Here is an 889-nt window from a genome sequence, read left to right as displayed (position 1 = left end):
ATTTCCACTCTTCCTCCACCCTTCCTCCATCATCCCCCCCACTTCCCTCCACGCTCCCTCCCATCATCCTCCCTTCCCCTTCCATCTGCCCTCCCTTCTGCCATCCTGTGCCTTCCCCTCTGCTGTCCCCTGCGTTCCCTTGGCCTTCCCTCCTTCCCTCCCTCCGTCCTTTGCGTGTGAATGTGTGTGCCCCACCATCCGTGTGCTCATGCATTCTCGTACAAATGTGTGTATGTATCATGGGTCAGTACGGGACAGCTGGGAATTGAACCCAGACCCACAAGAATGTGGGTGGCACCTCTGCCCTGTTCCAATTCCCGTCCCACCCCGCCGCGTTTTCCCCCTTTCCCCCCTCGTTTTGCCATCCCCCGACTGCGGCCATGGTGACGTTCCAACGAACGCGTCGCCTAGGTTGCCTCCACCCTTCCATCCTTTCACCCTCCCCCCACAATTCCCTCCCTCCACCCTCCACAACACCTTTCCTCGCTCTTATTCCGCCCTCCCTAAGTCATCCTTCCTTCCCCTCCCCTCTGCCCTCCCTTCTGCCCTTCTGTGCCTTCTCCTCTGCTGTCCCTCTGCTCTCCCTTGCCGTTCCCTCCGTCCTTTGTGTTTGTATGTGTGTGCCCTCTGCCCGCATGCTCATGTCTTCACGGACACATGTGTGAATGTATCATGGGCCATTACATCTAGGGACAGCTGGGAATCGAACCCAGACCCACAAGACGGTGGGTGGCACCTCTGCCCTGTTCCAACTCCCGCCCCATCCCGCGCCAGCACTGCCCTGCACCGCCCCGCCAAGCGCAGCACAGCCCCCCCCTGTGCCGCCCCCCGCAGCGCCGCCCCCCCCCTGTGTTGCCCAGCGCAACGCCGCCCTCCCCTGCGCCGCCCA

At 62.1% G+C, this 889-nt stretch overlaps 1 protein-coding gene across 1 annotated transcript in view; it reads right to left on the bottom strand.

Moving 5' to 3' along the window:
* VOLCADRAFT_94292 (uncharacterized protein) overlaps window positions 1-889 on the bottom strand; it is a gene marked incomplete at both ends in the record, with an annotated part of 9,623 nt that overhangs the window by 7,449 nt on the left and 1,285 nt on the right. The window lies entirely within an intron of this gene.

This window comes from Volvox carteri (genome assembly GCF_000143455.1).
Source record: "Volvox carteri f. nagariensis unplaced genomic scaffold VOLCAscaffold_36, whole genome shotgun sequence".
NCBI lineage: Eukaryota > Viridiplantae > Chlorophyta > Chlorophyceae > Chlamydomonadales > Volvocaceae > Volvox > Volvox carteri.
Note: the sequence above shows the minus strand (reverse complement) of the source record. Positions and strands in the feature narration are given on the sequence as shown.